Source organism: Oncorhynchus nerka, linkage group LG18 (assembly GCF_034236695.1).
Source record: "Oncorhynchus nerka isolate Pitt River linkage group LG18, Oner_Uvic_2.0, whole genome shotgun sequence".
Taxonomy (NCBI): domain Eukaryota; kingdom Metazoa; phylum Chordata; class Actinopteri; order Salmoniformes; family Salmonidae; genus Oncorhynchus; species Oncorhynchus nerka.
Window position 1 is genome coordinate 17,624,301 of NC_088413.1, and position 18,423 is coordinate 17,642,723.

Genomic DNA, 18,423 nt, shown 5'->3' on the forward strand with positions numbered 1-18,423 from the left:
CGATTATTGATTTTGTTTTGATTGTTCAGATAACACCACTGAAATTAAACAGGAGGTTAAGGTATACTAACATTAGAATCTGTTTTCATTATGGGGAACAATGAAAGGCCCGCAGAGGGGATTGCAGGCTGAGGATTTTATGTTAAAGGGACAGTGCACGTTTATCACAGTTGTGTGTGTGTGTCTAATGGCTGGGTATTTAAGACAGATAGGGGAAAAGGCAGGCGGAGGGGCCCTCCCCCGCACTGCAGAGGCCTTGAAGGTTGGAGAGCAGAGGAGAGGTTTTGGAAGGGGAGCCAGGACAGGCAAAGATAGCAGTTGCTGAGTGGAGACAGGGGAGAGAGTTGGACATGTGGAAAATGATGGGGGCGCTCCTACATGATAATGTCAGAACAGAAGGATAATATACTAATCTTACCTAAGTCATTATTTAGAGTAGGTAAGGTTGTTACCTGGGCAGAGCCAGGTATCAAAAGGGGGATGGGTAAATTGTGGTCTAGGATAGGATGGGGCCTATTGGATAAGAAACTAATCATTTTTTAAAAATGTAGCTAACAAATGGACATAGAAGTTAAAGATATAATCAGATAAAACATATGAGAAATTGTTTGTTAACCAAGCCTGTATGTCCAGGATTTTATGCATTACAGGTGAACTACAGGTGAAGTCACTCAATCCAGTCCCAGAGGCTTGGGGACCATACCAAGGGCTCCTGGTGACAGCTAGCTGAAAGAGCTACCCAGATTCATATCGCACGGCGGGAGGGTAAGACACTTCCGCTGTCGAACAATAAACAGTGTTCGGGAGGAGAACTGGAATTAACAGAATTCCGGGGGCCATCTCTCGAATGAAGTAACCCTCCCTGTCCTGTCACCCCTGTTTTTGTTCATAGAAGTGAAGATGTGTCTGGCTCTTGCTAAGTGATGTGTTCTTGGGGAAAGGGTGGGGCTTCAAATGGAAGCTGTTCGTCTGAGCTGTCTTATCGTGGGTGACATATTCCTGATACAGCACTTCCTACTTGAGTATGCGGAGAGTGGTAATTTGACCCATGGTTTAGACGATGAGGATTTTGTTCCAAAATAAGCATAAGAGATCCCTAGATCTGGGTAGACAGGAAGTTAGAGTAGAGATTACATGATAACCGACTTCGGACAGTTCTAGGATTGGAGAAGAGGGTATCCTTATAGCATAGGGGATCCCACAAAGGTGGATAGGTTTTCCATGATATGGGGAAAACCTGGGAGCACTGTTGAACTTTGTAAAGGTGATGAAATCCTACTAACCATCAAAACTATTAAGCTCTCTGATGCAGGCACTTACACCCTCGGACTACAAAGGACGAGGACAGACATGATGGGTGTGTTTTCTATTAAGGTGCTGCCAAAACCAGAGGTCCCAGACGAACCAGACACACTCCTCTACCACCCCTGGACCGAACCTGCCACCTACCACCACTGTGTTAAAAATACCATTCAGGTAATTAATGTTAGGGACTATTCGGCTATTGATCAATTAGGCACTGAGACTGGTTTTGATGGTAGGGACAATTTGTGGCTGTCTTATATGAGGTACACAGCTAAAACCCTGAGAAGAAAGGACTGCATTATTTGTAGTCATGCTAGACCTGTTCTGGCTACACACCCATTTGCTGTAGGAGAAGGAGAGGGGTGGTTGTGTATTCTGAGAAGTTTTTACCAGGTTAAGCCCAATTCAACCCTCTGTTCCTCTTTGAGCCTTGTGTTTCCTGCAGTACCTCCTCATCGGGCCTCTTGGGGTGTTGAGGCATATGAGGGCAATTACAGTTGCATCACGGGTACAGGTAATGGCATTGATTATGGGAGATTGCCTGAAGCTGATTGCAGTAGTAACATAACCATTAATTCCACTTGGCCAGTTACAGGCCTAAACCAAACTAGTGGTCTGGCTGATGTGTGGTGGATGTGTGGAGCCAAAAGAGTGCTGAGACCCATTCTTAGAGGAGAATGGCAAGGTACGTGTGGTCTGACCAGTTTGATAATTCCACTGACCATTGTTGATGTTACTGCTGAACAGCTGTTGGGTTCTGTATCCAGGGGGCCTGAAAACATTCCATCCCATGGGAGACATAGACGTAGTGCTCCATGGACAGAGGATGTAGTTGACATACACACTAACCTGTTGGGAGTGCCAGTGGGGGTTCCTCATGAGTTTCAGGCCTTGGGTAGGAATGATGGACTCTGGCACTTACTACCTATTATGGGTCCAGCCATAGTGGATGCTAGACAGACTGCATGGATTAATTATATCTACTATAATCAACAGCGTTTTGTGAATTACTCCCGTGATGCACTCACTGGTATGTCTGAACAGCTTGAGGCCACATCTGGGGTTTCCAGACAGAATAGACTTGCCTTGGATATGCTTCTTGCCAGTCAGGGGGGCGTCTGCAAGATGTTCGGTAAACAATGTTGCACGTATATTCCTAATAATACCAGTCCAGATGGTAGTATATCTAAGGCCCTTAACCTCTTAAGTCGACCCTCTACTTTTTTGAACATTCTGTTAAAAATCGCGCAACATTTCAGCGCCCTGCTACTCATGCCAGGAATATAGTATATGCATTTGCTTAGTCTGTGTGGATAGAAAACACTCAGACGTTTATAAAACTGGTTAAATCATCTGCTGTGGCTTTCCAGAAGAGCATTGGGGTCGAAAAGCACAGGAAAAACTGATCACTGAAAATGGGAAAATATATCCATGCGCTACTTGAACCCATTGATAAAGGTGAACCACAATTAATTGACTGAGGTTGCAGTACCTACAGCTTCCACACAGTGTCTAGAGTCTTGTCACCCTTCGAGTTTTTTTCTGGTCAAACACATGCAGGGCACCGTATCTCCTCAGGTCTAGGACCGGATATTTTGTTTGAGTTTCTAGCCGGACATTTTTCCAGACGGACAGCTAATGATCTTTACATCGCCTCCTGATGAATTTTAGGCTTATTAGCGTTTACTAATACCTAAAGTTGCATTACAAACGTAGCTTCAAGTGTTTTGTGAAAGTTTAGTGGACTTTTTGAATTTAAAAAAATGACGTTACGTTTTGAAACTATGAAGGTTTATCACACAGTCTACATATAACGATATCTAGGCTTTATATGGATGATTTTGAAATAAAGACCCAAATAGTGTTTATGGGACATCTAGGAGTGCCAACAAAGAAGATGGTGAAAGGTAATGAATGTTTTCTATTTTATTGTGCGGTTTGTGAGCATGAATGCTAATTATTTTGGAACGGTCCCCGCTTGGTTTTTGAGGGTGTTACATGCTATCAGATAATAGCTTCTCATGCTTTCACCGAAAAGCATTTTAAAAATCTGACTTGTTGCCTGGATTCACAATGGAGCTTTGTCAACCCTGCATGTGTATTTTAATGAACTTTTGAGTTTTAACTAATACTATTAGCATTTAGTGAGCGCATTTGCATTGCCAGAGTTCAGTTGGGTGATGATCCGTCATCCAATTGTTAATGGGCTTGATGCACTATCTGCTAAGATGAGGACCGTGGCGGGGGTGGAGGAGTCTGACTGTTCAAATGAGTTGGGAGCCTGGTTAGGTAAGTACACTGGTATGGTGGTTACTGGATTTCTGACCCTAATTCTTGTATTATTTGTTATTGATGTGATGTGCTGCTTGCATCATACCGTGTTTTAAGAAGTCTGTTACAGATGTGGTGAAGGCTTCAGGCATGATGCCGTTGCTTGATGCTCCAGTTGGAGATGCTGATACTGAAGCATGCTTTCAGGGGAGGATGGGACTGACTGAGGATGACACATGGTATGCTGTGGGTGAGGTAGTAGAATAAAATTTACACCACCACAGTTCCTTGTTATACATTTTTATGATAGGTTTTCTTTCCAGTATGTTTGTTCTCCCTGTTGTGAAGGTTTAGAGTCCCTGGGTGGCAAGGAGCCCACCTGGTACAGGATAGGAGTAGCTGAGAGGACCAGATGGTTTATAATAATTCTTTACTCTGTTTTCCATGACCAAAGTTTTATCCTACATCTTACATGTCAATAAACAATAAAGTCTTATCCTGTTTTTGTCAACAGGGGGAGACATAAGCATATATCACTTGATTTTTATTTTTTCTTGGTTGATTTTTATTTTCTGTTTTTCTGTAAAAAAAAAAAAAATAATAATAATTATGTTTTATTAATAATAAACTTTTTATTATTTTCATGAAATGCTATTAACATATTACTATGTTGGGACTGCTAAAATAAAGGATAATGAGTGACACCCTAGCGGGTGTCAAAAGGGGGACTTAAATTTCACACCATTTTCTTTTGTCCTGTTTTTGAATGAGCTGTTGTTCTCTTTTGACATGAGGGTTGTAAGTTCCTAGGTGGCTGGTAGCCAATCTAGTACATAGTGGGATCGAATGGAGGACATGAAGGTATTTTAAACTTTGTAACTGTTATATGATTCATTGCTGAATTTTTGTTCACACCCTAGCGGGTGTCAAAAGAGGGATTGTTGGATCCTGTGTTTTACATTATAGCCATTACCATATATATGATTGAATATTATCTGCTGTTGGCTTGTGTTGATGTATGTAAGTGTTATGCAACATAGCTGACTTGAAACATTGTTAAAAGTGTCAGGGCCAGGGGACTTTCTCATGCTGGAAAAATACAGAAGGGAGGGCACATTCAGAGCGTGGGGTTGCGAGAACAAGCAGTCTTTTGTTAGATAACAGGAGCCAGGTGCGAGATAACGGTATGGAGCATGAGACCCATCTTTCAGTTTTTGCAGCCATTTTAGTGTTGTGCGGCTGCTGTTGCATTCCGTGTATTCGCTCACTCACTACTAGAGTTATATCTAAGGCCATTGACCCAGCAAGCCCTTCCCAGATGTTTCCCCTTTTAGGGGATACGGAACCCGAATATGAGGAGGAGGATCCCGTTGCTTTTACTGCTTTTTGAGCTTCTCCATTCTATGTCGTGCCTCTTCTGAATTGGGAAGAGGGGGCATGTGGACCATTCCGCCTGACTTGCCTAGTTTATGTCACATCTCTTAGGAGATGTGAAGAGAGGGAATCACAAAACTTTTCCTTCTGGGAAAAGTTTTCTTTTTGTGTCTGGATCTGGTTAGGTTGTGTCACATCTCTGGGGAGATGTGAAGAGAGGGATTTGTAAGGAAGTGCTATTTCTTATGCAAATGACCAGCTTACTGCTATCACATTGCTATAACTGAGACAACGTATTTTCACAGTAAAACATGTTAGGTCCCATACAGGATATCTCCCACACCCACACACACAGCACACACACATACACACACTAACTGCCGAGGACACACAGATAAGACATACACCCACACATTGGGAGGAAGAGACAGCCTTGACTTGCAGACACAAGCACACACACACAATCTCCTTCCTAGCCGAACATTGTGTGACTGAGAACGACACGACGAGACCCGGAGGAACGACGGACGGCTCAACAGGACCAATCCAAGAAGACAACACCTCAACTGTGGCCAACCAAAAGACCGGGACTTCCAGACTCAACCCACTTTCTTTACTGTACATAACATGCTTGCAATCTGTTATCGGGGCTTTTTTTCTGCTGGTTCCTTGTGAGCCAAATGAATGAGCCCGTATACGTTGTACCAGATATCTTTACTCTGAATAAACTGTCGCTTGTCATACAATTTACCACCTTGTCCGAATCGATCCTTGACCGACTCGCCCTATCTACATATCCCATCATCAACAAGAGTCATGGTTTATGCAACAGTTTGGGCTGCCTGGCTCATTGCGAACTAATTTGCCAGAATTTTACGTAATTATGACATACATTGAAGGTTGTACAATGTAACAAGTTTCGTTGAGTTAAATAATAATTGATTCCCAAAGAATCTTACACCTGACTTTAATAATAAAAACATGAACCTACCATTTCTCCTGCTGTCTTGCAAGTCGAACAACCTGGGTGAAGCCACAGAAAGAGAGAAAAGTTGTCTAATTTACTTTCAGTTTCTAACAGGAAAGAACTTCGACAAACGACTCCCGCTTAGAAAACGTAGACCTGTTTTTTTATAAAGGCAGAATGTGTAGTTCTAATATTTGAAATGTTTGTGGTGTCAAAATATTGATAGGGTCAAATGTATTAAAAACATATGTAAATAACACTAAACATCTGATACATCTTGGCATCGGCATATGCCGCAAACTCTATTAATAAAATATTTATTATTTATTCAACGACTGCCTAGTAACGGTGGGTTAACTGCCTTGTTCAGGGGCAGAACGACAGATTTTCACCTTGTCAGCTTAGGGGTTTCAATCTTGCAACCGCACAGTTAACTAGTCCAACGCTCTAAACATTGCACTCCACGAGTAGCCTGCCTGTTACGTGAATGTAGTAGAAGCCAAGGTAAATTGCTAGCCAGCATTAAACTTATCTTATAAAAAACAATCAATCATAATCACTAGTTATAACTACTAATCCAGTTTAGCAGGCAATATTAACCAGGTGAAATTGTGTCATTTATCTTGCGTTCATTGCACGCAGAGTCATGGTTTATGCAACAGTTTGGGCTGCCTGGCTCATTGCGAACTAATTTGCCAGAATTTTACGTAATTATGACATCCTACAGAGACAAGTATTCCTAGCTCGATATCTAGGCTATATATGGACCGATTTAATCGAAAAAAAGACCCTAAATGATGTTTATGGGACATCTAGGAGTGTCAAGAAAGAAGCTCGTCAAAGGTAATAAATGTTTTATATTTTATTCCAGCCTTTTCGTTTGTGACGCTAACGCAAAATCTGTCGTTAGGTGAAGTTGAAGTATTTTTTGAGGGTGCATGGTACCAGATAAAAGCTTCACATGCTTTCCCCGAAAAGCATTTTACAAATCTGACTTGGTGAATAGATTCACAACGAGTGTAGCTTTAATTCAGTATATTGTATGTAAATTTTAATGAAAGTTTGAGTTTTATCAAAAACTATACGTGGTGCACTTGAAATGTCCGCTGATTTTATTCCCACAGCGGAAGCACTTCTCTAACTTAACATTGTAGTATCTAGACCTCTCCTGTTAATCTGTTAACATTGTATTATCTAGACCTCTCCTGTTAATCTGTTAACATTGTAGTATCTAGACCTCTCCTGTTAATCTGTTAACATTGTAGTATCTAGACCTCTCCTGTTAATCTGTTAACATTGTAGTATCTAGACCTCTCCTGTTAATGTTGTGAGTCGCTCTGGATGAGAGCGTCTGCTAAATGACTTAAATGTAATGTTAATCTGTTAACATTGTATTATCTAGACCTCTCCTGTTAATCTGTTAACATTGTAGTATCTAGACCTCTCCTGTTAATCTGTTAACATTGTAGTATCTAGACCTCTCCTGTTAATCTGTTAATATTGTAGTATCTAGACCTCTCCTGTTAATCTGTTAATATTGTGGTATCTGGACCTCTCCTGTTGATCTGTTGATGTTGTAGTATCTAGACCTCTCCTGTTAATCTGTTAATATTGGCAGGAGAGGTCTAGATACTACGGTGTTGGCGGATTGGCAGGAGAGGTCTAGATACTACAATATGTTAACATTGTAGTATCTAGACCTCTCCTGTTAATCTGTTAACAATGTAGTATCTAGACCTCTCCTGTTAATCTGTTAACATTGTAGTATCTAGACCTCTCCTGTTAATCTGTTAATATTGTAGTATCTAGACCTCTCCTGTTAATCTGTTAACATTGTATTATCTAGACCTCTCCTGTTAATCTGTTAACATTGTAGTATCTAGACCTCTCCTGTTAATCTGTTAACATTGTAGTATCTAGACCTCTCCTGTTAATCTGTTAACATTGTATTATCTAGACCTCTCCTCTTAATCTGTTAACATTGTATTATCTAGACCTCTCCTGTTAATCTGTTAACAATGTATTATCTAGACCTCTCCTGTTAATCTGTTAACATTGTATTATCTAGACCTCTCCTCTTAATCTGTTAACATTGTATTATCTAGACCTCTCCTGTTAATCTGTTAACAATGTATTATCTAGACCTCTCCTCTTAATCTGTTAATATTGTAGTATCTAGACCTCTCCTGTTAATCTGTTAACATTGTATTATCTAGACCTCTCCTCTTAATCTGTTAACATTGTATTATCTAGACCTCTCCTGTTAATCTGTTAACAATGTATTATCTAGACCTCTCCTGTTAATCTGTTAACATTGTAGTATCTAGACCTCTCCTGTTAATCTGTTAACATTGTAGTATCTAGACCTCTCCTCTTAATCTGTTAACATTGTATTATCTAGACCTCTCCTGTTAATCTGTTAACATTGTAGTATCTAGACCTCTCCTCTTAATCTGTTAACATTGTATTATCTAGACCTCTCCTCTTAATCTGTTAACATTGTAGTATCTAGACCTCTCCTGTTAATCTGTTAACATTGTAGTATCTAGACCTCTCCTGTTAATCTGTTAACATTGTAGTATCTAGACCTCTCCTGTTAATCTGTTAACATTGTAGTATCTAGACCTCTCCTGTTAATCTGTTAACATTGTATTATCTAGACCTCTCCTGTTAATCTGTTAACATTGTAGTATCTAGACCTCTCCTGTTAATCTGTTAACATTGTAGTATCTAGACCTCTCCTGTTAATCTGTTAACATTGTAGTATCTAGACCTCTCCTGTTAATCTGTTAACATTGTAGTATCTAGACCTCTCCTGTTAATCTGTTAACATTGTAGTATCTAGACCTCTCCTGTTAATCTGTTAACATTGTAGTATCTAGACCTCTCCTCTTAATCTGTTAACATTGTAGTATCTAGACCTCTCCTGTTAATCTGTTAACATTGTAGTATCTAGACCTCTCCTCTTAATCTGTTAACATTGTATTATCTAGACCTCTCCTGTTAATCTGTTAACATTGTATTATCTAGACCTCTCCTGTTAATCTGTTAACATTGTAGTATCTAGACCTCTCCTCTTAATCTGTTAACATTGTAGTATCTAGACCTCTCCTGTTAATATTGTAGTATCTAGACCTCTCCTCTTAATCTGTTAATATTGTAGTATCTAGACCTCTCCTGTTAATATTGTAGTATCTAGACCTCTCCTGTTAATCTGTTAACATTGTATTATCTAGACCTCTCCTGTTAATCTGTTAACATTGTAGTATCTAGACCTCTCCTCTTAATCTGTTAACATTGTATTATCTAGACCTCTCCTGTTAATCTGTTAACATTGTAGTATCTAGACCTCTCCTGTTAATCTGTTAACATTGTAGTATCTAGACCTCTCCTGTTAATATTGTAGTATCTAGACCTCTCCTCTTAATCTGTTAACATTGTATTATCTAGACCTCTCCTGTTAATCTGTTAACATTGTATTATCTAGACCTCTCCTCTTAATCTGTTAACATTGTATTATCTAGACCTCTCCTGTTAATCTGTTAACAATGTATTATCTAGACCTCTCCTGTTAATCTGTTAACATTGTAGTATCTAGACCTCTCCTGTTAATCTGTTAACATTGTAGTATCTAGACCTCTCCTGTTAATATTGTAGTATCTAGACCTCTCCTCTTAATCTGTTAACATTGTATTATCTAGACCTCTCCTGTTAATCTGTTAACATTGTAGTATCTAGACCTCTCCTGTTAATATTGTAGTATCTAGACCTCTCCTGTTAATCTGTTAACATTGTAGTATCTAGACCTCTCCTGTTAATCCTGTTAACATTGTAGTATCTAGACCTCTCCTGTTCATCTGTTAACATTGTAGTATCTAGACCTCTCCTGTTAATCTGTTAACATTGTAGTATCTAGACCTCTCCTGTTAATCTGTTAACATTGTATTATCTAGACCTCTCCTGTTAATCTGTTAACATTGTAGTATCTAGACCTCTCCTGTTAATGTTGTAAGTCGCTCTGGATAAGAGCGTCTGCTAAATGACTTAAATGTTAAATGTAATGCATTGAAGGTTGTGCAATGTAACAAGAATATTTAGACTTAGGGATGCCACCCGTTAGATAAAATACCGAACGGTTCCGTATTTCATAATATATAATATAATAAACGTTTTGTTTTCTAAATTATAGTTTCCGGATTCTATCATATTAATGACCAAAGGCTCGTATTTATGTGTGTTATTGTGTTATAATTAAGTCTGATTTGATAGAGCAGTCTCACTGAACAGCAGCAGGCCCGTAATCATTCATTCAAACAGCACTTTCGTGCGTTTTGCCAGCAGCGCTTCGCAAGCACAGCGCTGTTTATGACTTCAAGCCTATCAGCCTAATGGCTGGTGTAACCAATGTGAAATGGCTAGCAAGTTAGCTGGGTGTGCGCTAATACTGTTTCAAATGTCACTCGCTTTTAGATTTGGAGTAGTTATTCCCCTTGGGCTGCAAGGGCCACGGCTTTTGTGGAGCGATGGGTAACGATGCTTCGAGTGTGGCTGTTGTCGATGTGTTCCTGGTTCGAGCCCAGGTAGGGGCGAGGAGAGGGACGGAAGCTATACTGTTACACTGGCAATACTAAAGTGCCTATAAGAACATCCAATAATCAAAGGTATATGAAATACAAATGGTATAGAGAGAAATAGTCCTATAATTCCTATAATAACTACAACTTAAAACCTCTTACCTTGGAATATTGAAGTCTCATGTTAAAAGGAACCACCAACTTTCATATGTTCTCATGTTCTGAGCAAGGAACTGAAACGTTAGCTTTCTTACATGGCACATATTTTACATGGCACATATTACTTTCTTCTCCAACACTTTGTTTTTGCATTATTTAAACCAAATTGAACATATTTCATTATTTATTTGAGGCTAAATTGATTTTATTGATGTTTTATATTAAGTTACAATAAGTGTTAATTCAGTATTGTTCTAATTGTCATTATTACAAATAAAAAATAAAAATCGGCCGATTAAACGGTATTGGCTTTTTTGGTCCTCCAATAATTGGTATCGGCGTTGAAAAATCATAATCGGTCGACCTCTACTATGTATATACTGTAATCTAGTCAAGTCTATCCTATTCAACTATTGCTGTACATATACTATGCTGTCCTACCTATTCTTCAGACATATGGATAGAATATGTAGTATACTGTCCATAATGTCAATACATCCCATATATATTTATATTCTGGACTCAGACCTAATTGCCCGTCCTAATATTTCTTAATTCCATTCATTTACTTTTACATTTCTGTGTATTGTTAGATATTACTGCACTGTTGGAGCTAGGAACACAAGCATTTCACTACATCCGCAATAACATCTGCTAAATATGTGTATGTGACCAATAACATTTGATATAATGGCGTTGCTTGACAATCCAGCTTTTGTCAAATTACCATCAGATTTGACTTTTCATAGCAGGTTAGGAGAATTAACATAGCAGGTTAGAATAATTAGGTTACAGTTAGAAAAGGGGTTAGCCAAAACGTTAATTTGACAAAAGATGTATGCCTTCTAGCCAAGTCCTTGCCCATTTTGGAACAAACGCTATAATGAATGGCACAGATACAAAAATGAGCCCTCTATCTATCTCTATGTCCCCAAACGCTTTTTACGCATCTATTTGGTCAGGTTTGACGGTTAGCAGCTCCACCAGGGAGCCATCGGCCTCGCCCGAAATCCATATTGCCTACTACTTACTAAAACTACGTAATGGGTACTACTAATCGTACTATATACTATTTAGAAAGGTACTGTTTACAACAAATGTATGCAGTAAGCAACAAATACCAACATACTAGACTCACCGTTCATTTGGGTACAGTGTTACTTCCTCAAAAGTGTGCAGAAATATTGTATATTGTTTCTTTCTACATAAGTATGTCTTATTTTAGGATACATATATTAATATATCTGCTCAATTGCTTACATCTCTGCGTCAGGTAGCTGTGTAAAAGAAAACACTTTTCGTGGTCTTCCTTGTGCGCACTTCGCCATTATGCTAGTTGGCCTAGTGGGGTACTAGATTTATTTACTTGCCATTTATTAGAAAGAAGTTGAAAAATCAGGTCTTTATTAAAAGCAAGTTTCGTTGAGTTAAATAATAATTGATTATCAAAGAATCTTACACCTGACTTTAATAATAAAAACATGAACCTACCATTTCTCCTGCTGTCTTGCAAGTCGAACAACCTGGGTGAAGCCACAGAAAGAGAGAAAAGTTGTCGAATTTACTTTCAGTTTCTAACAGGAAAGAACTTCGACAAACGACTCCCGCTTAGAAAACGTAGACCTGTTTTTTTATAAAGGCAGAATGTGTAGTTCTAATATTTGAAATGTTTGTCGTGTCAAAATATTGATAGGGTCAAATGTATTAAAAACATGTAAATAACACTAAACATCTGATACATCTTGGCATCGGCATACGCCGCAAACTCTATTAATAAAATATTTATTGTTCATTCAAATTATTTAATGATGTGGGAATGTGTCTTCAGCTCGTGGTTATTAAAATCAGTGAAAATACAAACAAACGTAGCTCAGAAAACATACAGTATTCTTATCGGGTTTTTGACGTTCCTGTTACAGTTGTAATTACTCATTTGTTCCTCTAGGTGACGACATAGGACTTTGTAGAGCTGATGGGTCCTGAGCCGTTATAGCAGAGACAGCAGAAATGAAAGGAGTGAAAAGACGCTTTCAGAGTTAGAGACCATAGCCACCGGAAGTAGTTTGGGGGTGGGGGTGCTGCGATGTTTCCCCGGGTGGGTGCGGGGAGTGGTTTACAGGAATAGACACAAAGAAACTGAACAAAATATGGAATTTAGTTATTTAACATACATTAATTTTATATTGTTGAGGTTGGTTTATAATTCCTCTAAAGTGTGTAAACCATTAGAATGTGTCCATTAGATAGTCCTTAGACGAACTGTAAATCAACCAACCAACCAGTCAAAACAATGACAGATGGTAATGTTACAGACTCTCATTGTACACAGCATTCACCTTGTTTACTACTTCCCTCTCTCAGCCTCTTGAAACACCTCATTGGTGTAGTGGCTTGTTCTAAAGCGTTACATGTTTTATTTTTTATTTAACCTTTATTTAACTAGCATTAAACAGGTACAGGCAAAGCAGAGACACGAATCAAAGTCAGAACATTGCCTGATATACAGTGTACAAAACATTAAGGACAAATTCCTAATATTGAGTTGCCCCCCCAGCCTCAATTCGTCTGGGCATGGTGTTGAAAGCGTTCCACAGGGAAGCTGGCCCATGTTGTCTCCAATGCTTCCCACAGTTCTGTCAAGTTGGCTGGATGTCCTTTGGATAGTGGATCTCGATACACACGGGAAACTGTTTAGCATAAATAACTTGACACAAACCGGTGCACCTCGCATCTGCAACCATACCCTGTTCAAAGGCACTTACATATGTTGTCTTGCCCATTCACTCTCTGAATGGCACTCATACATAATCCATGTCTCAATTGTCTCAAGCCTAAACCTGTCTCCTCCCCTTCATCTACACTGATTGAAGTGGATTTAACAAGTGACATCAATAAGGGGATCATAGCTTTCACCTGGATTCACCTGGTTAGTCTATGTCATGGAAAGAGCAGGTGTCATTAATGTTTTGTACACTCAGTGTTTGTAGTCTATAGATATCTAGTAATGAAGCCAAACAACTTGTAGAATTACAGCACTGTTAATTATGGACTCTCATTGAGTCCTGCATCTATTTACTACTGACTCCACTGTAATTCCCTCTACTGCCTCCACTGTAATTCCCTCTACTGACTCCACTGTAATTCCCTCTACTGTCTCCACTGTAATTCCCTCTACTGCCTCCACTGTAATTCCCTCTACTGCCTCCACTGTAATTCCCTCTACTGCCTCCACTGTAATTCCCTCTACTGACTCCACTGTAATTCCCTCTACTGCCTCCACTGTAATTCCCTCTACTGTCTCCACTGTAATTCCCTCTACTGTCTCCACTGTAATTCCCTCTACTGTCTCCACTGTAATTCCATCTACTGTCTCCACTGTAATTCCCTCTACTGTCTCCACTGTAATTCCCTCTACTGTCTCCACTGTAATTCCCTCTACTGCCTCCACTGTAATTCCCTCTACTGCCTCCACTGTAATTCCCTCTACTGTCTCCACTGTAATTCCCTCTACTGCCTCCACTGTAATTCCCTCTACTGCCTCCACTGTAATTCCTCTACTGTCTCCACTGTAATTCCCTCTACTGCCTCCACTGTAATTCCCTCTACTGTCTCACTGTAATTCCCTCTACTGTCTCCACTGTAATTCCCTCTACTGTCTCCACTGTAATTCCCCTCTACTGCCTCCACTGTAATTCCCTCTACTGCCTCCACTGTAATTCCCTCTACTGTCTCCACTGTAATTCCCTCTACTGTCTCCACTGTAATTCCCTCTACTGTCTCCACTGTAATTCCCTCTACTGCCTCCACTGTAATTCCCTCTACTGCCTCCACTGTAATTCCCTCTACTGTCTCCACTGTAATTCCCTCTACTGCCTCCACTGTAATTCCCTCTACTGCCTCCACTGTAATTCCCTCTACTGCCTCCACTGTAATTCCCTCTACTGCCTCCACTGTAATTCCCTCTACTGTCTCCACTGTAATTCCTTCTACTGCCTCCACTGTAATTCCCTCTCTTCCTCCTCTTCCTCCTCTTCATTCTTTCTCAGGATCCTCTCTTCCTCCTCTTCATTCTCTCTCTGGATCCTCTCTTCCTCTTCATTCTCTTTTAGGATCCTCTCTTCCTCCTCTTCATTCTCTCTCAGGATCCCTTCTTCCTCCTCTTCATTCTCTCTCAGGATCCCTTCTTCCTCCTCTTCATTCTCTCTCAGGATCATCTCTTCCTCTCTTCTTCAATCTCTCTCTCAGCCTCCTGGAACTCATTGGTGTAGTATCTTCCTTCATTTATCATGACTACGTTGTTTATCTTCTCAAGTAGCTCAGCGACCTGAGAGGGAATCTGATCCCTTATGTCTGAGTAAAATGCTAAAGAGCTGAATGATAATTATCCAGAATGTATAACCGCAACATGTAAAGTGTTGGTCCTATGTTTAATGAGTTCCAATAAAATGAGCATATCAAGAAGCTGATTAAACAGCATGATCATTACACAGGTGCACTTTGTGCTGGGACAATAAAATGTGCAGTTTTGGCACACAACACAATGCCACAGATGTCTCAAGTTGAGACAGTACAACTGAATGCATTCAACTGAAATGTGTCTTCTGCATTTAACCCAACCCCTCTGAATCAGAGAGGTACGGGGGGACTGCCATAATCGACATCCACGTCTTCGGCCGGGGAACAGTGGGCCTTGCTCAGGGGCAGAATTACAGATTTGTACCTTGTCAGCTCCAGGATTCAACCCAGCAAGCTTTTGGTTACTGGCACAACACTCTAACCACTAGGCTACCTGCAGCCCCAGGGAGCAAGCAATTGGCATGCTGAGTCCAGATAATTTAATGTTAATTTCTCTACCATAAGCCTTCTCTAATGTTGTTTTAGAGAATTTGGCAGTGCGCCCAACCTGCATCACAACCGCAGACCACGTGTAACCACGCCAGCCCAGGACCTCCACATCCGGCTTCTTCATCTATATGGATCTTCAGAGACCAGCCACCCGGACACCTGATGAAACTGAGGAGTAATTTACGTCTGTAATAAAGCCCTTTTGTGGGGAAAAACTCATTCTGATTGGCTGGGCCGAGCTTCCCAGGGGTGGGCCTGGCTCCCAAGTGGGAGATCTTATGCCCTCCCATGGATGTGCCCCTGCCAAGTCATGTGAAATCCATAGATTAGGGCCTAAGCTATTTATTTCAATTGACTAATTTGTTTATATTAACTGTAACTCAATCAAATAATTGAAATTGTGCATGTAGCATTTATATATTTGTTCAGTATATAACAGCTAAACTTTGCCCATCCACCTCTCCTTTGGCCTTTTCACAGCCTGATGTAAACCTGATGTAGAACTACATTTGATTCAAAATCTTTCCTCCCCAGAATGGTGTTTCCTGCTAAACTCTTTCCAACTCCAGTCTCCCCCATCAGAACAATCCATACCTCATGTTCTGTTGGATGAGTATAACATTGATGTTCTTCCTGTTAGCATTTACAAACAGAATCTTTCAGTAAAATAGTTTTCCCTACAAAAAGTGAGTGGAACAAGGGATGGTATCAGTTTGTAACGACGTTCATCTGAGGAAGAAGGAGAGGACCAAGGTCCAGTGTGGTACGTGTTCATGACTTTCAATAACACTTAACACCAGCACAAAAAAAGAACAAAAGAAACAGTCCTGTCTGCTGTAGACACATAACAGAAAACAACTACCCACAAAACACAGGTGGGAAAAGGCTACCTAAGTATGGTTCTCAATCAGAGACAACGATAGACAGCTGCCTCTGATTGAGAACCACACCCGGCCAAACACATAGAAATAGACAACATAGAACAAAAACATAGAATGCCCACCCCAACTGACGATAAAAAGGATCTCTAAGGTCAGGGCGTGACACAGTTCACAGTGTGAACAGACAAGAGAATGTGTTTCAGTTAAATAGTTTCAGTAAAAAAAGTTGAAGTAAAATAGTTTTCCCTCCAGAAAATAAAATAAATATTGTGACATCACCACATGAGAACTCTGAGGACTCAAGGTCTGCTACTGAACTAATTGAGATGATGCAGATTACTAGTGCAGACAGTTGAATGAGGGCCATGCTTTAACATTAGAAAAACAGAACCACTTGATCAGTTCAGGGTCAGATAATGCTTAATGCTATGGAACGCCGATCGGGTCTTAAAGCACGTGGTCAAAACGTGATCTTTTTAATGCCACACGTGTAAAGTAAGCAGGTTCAAGTAACACAGTGTTATATGATTAGAGTTAATGTTACACAAATTCTTATTTTCAATGACAGCGTAGGAACAGTGGGTTTACCTGCCTTGTTCAGGGGCAGAACGACAGATTTTTACCTTGTCAGCTCAGGGATTCGATCTAGCAACCTTTCGGTTACAGGTTCAACACTCTAACATCTAGGCTACCTGCCTCCCCATTATAGGCTCAGGGTCCCACAGTGTTATAGGATTAGGGTTACACAGTGTTATAGGATTAGGGTAACACAGTGTTATAGGATTAGGGTCCCACAGTGTTATAGGATTAGGGTTACACAGTGTTATAGGTTTAGGGTTACACAGTGTTATAGGTTTAGGGTTACACAGTGTTATAGGATTAGGGTTACACAGTGTTATAGGATTAGGGTTACACAGTGTTATAGGATTAGGGTTACATAGTGTTATAGGATTAGGGTTACACAGTGTTATAGGTTTAGGGTTACACAGTGTTATAGGTTTAGGGTTACACAGTGTTATAGGATTAGGGTTACACAGTGTTATAGGTTTAGGGTTACACAGTGTTATAGGATTAGGGTTACACAGTGTTATAGGTTTAGCGTTACACAGTGTTATAGGATTAGGGTTACACAGTGTTTTAGGATTAGGGTTAGTGTTAGGTTTAGGGTTACACAGTGTTATAGGATTAGGGTTACACAGTGTTAGGGTTAGGATTAGGGTTACACAGTGTTATAGGTTTAGGGTTACACAGTGTTATAGGATTAGGGTTACACAGTGTTATAGGTTTATAGGTTTAGGGTTACACAGTGTTATAGGTTTAGGGTTACACAGTGTTATAGGATTAGGGTTACACAGTGTTATAGGTTTAGGGTTACACAGTGTTATAGGATTAGGGTTACACAGTGTTATAGGATTAGGGTTACATAGTGTTATAGGTTTAGGGTTACACAGTGTTATAGGATTAGGGTTACACAGTGTTATAGGATTAGGGTTACATAGTGTTATAGGATTAGGGTTACACAGTGTTATAGGTTTAGGGTTACACAGTGTTATAGGATTAGGGTTACATAGTGTTATAGGATTAGGGTTACATAGTGTTATAGGCTAAGGGTAACACAGTGTTATAGGTTTAGGGTTACACAGTGTTATAGGTTTAGGGTTACACAGTGTTATAGGATTAGGGTTACATAGTGTTATAGGATTAGGGTTACATAGTGTTATAGGCTAAGGGTAACACAGTGTTATAGGATTAGGGTTACACAGTGTTATAGGATTAGGGTTACACAGTGTTATAGGATTAGGGTTACATAGTGTTATAGGTTTAGGGTTACATAGTGTTATAGGTTTAGGGTTACATAGTGTTATAGGTTTAGGGTTACATAGTGTTATAGGATTAGGGTTACACAGTGTTATAGGTTTAGGGTTACACAGTGTTTAGGATTAGGGTTATTAGTGTTATAGGATTAGGGTTTACACAGTGTTATAGGTTACATAGTGTTTAGGTTTAGGGTTACACAGTGTTATAGGATTAGGGTTACATAGTGTTA

The 18,423-nt window shown here is 39.9% G+C and overlaps 1 protein-coding gene across 2 annotated transcripts in view; it reads right to left on the reverse strand.

Moving 5' to 3' along the window:
* LOC115121406 (interferon-induced very large GTPase 1-like) overlaps nt 1–12,217 on the reverse strand; it is a 66,403-nt gene extending 54,186 nt beyond the window's left edge. Inside the window, exons 1-3 of one of the 2 annotated variants that reach the window (XM_065003576.1) lie at nt 12,142–12,212; nt 5,942–5,973; nt 3,683–3,799 (exon numbers count right to left, since the gene is read on the reverse strand). The gene's annotated coding sequence lies outside the window, so the exon portion shown is untranslated. Of the gene's footprint in view, nt 1–3,682; nt 3,800–5,941; nt 5,974–12,141 lie in introns of both variants that reach the window. The other variant, XM_065003575.1, reaches the window with a different exon arrangement.
* Between the last annotated feature and the right edge of the window lie 6,206 nt (nt 12,218–18,423).